The sequence below is a fragment of the Antrostomus carolinensis genome, unplaced genomic scaffold (assembly GCF_000700745.2).
Source record: "Antrostomus carolinensis isolate BGI_N321 unplaced genomic scaffold, ASM70074v2 scaffold31560, whole genome shotgun sequence".
Classification (NCBI taxonomy): Eukaryota; Metazoa; Chordata; class Aves; order Caprimulgiformes; family Caprimulgidae; genus Antrostomus; species Antrostomus carolinensis.
In genome coordinates this window covers 6,040-6,343 of record NW_010288215.1, presented here as the reverse complement: position 1 = coordinate 6,343, position 304 = coordinate 6,040, and positions in this window count along the sequence as shown.

The following is a 304-nucleotide window of genomic DNA, read 5'->3' as shown; positions in this document are numbered from 1 at the left end:
CCTGACAAAAGAAGAACGTTTATTTATCAGCTTTACTATTCTTTTCCATAACATTTATAGCTGACAATCTGCCCTGAATGCAGCGAAGATAATTTCAACGCGGTTCCAACCCTCCTGGCACCGAGGAAAGGGAAAGAATCACAACTTTATGCTTTTTTTATTATTATTTTTCTTTTTTCTCCTGAATTCCAATTCCAAAGGAAGGGTGATTTCTCGGGGAAGGAAAGCACAGCACAGCTTGATTTCAGAGCCGTGGGAGCTAATTGAAACAGGACAGTCGTTGAGGACGGGAATGTGTTTCCCA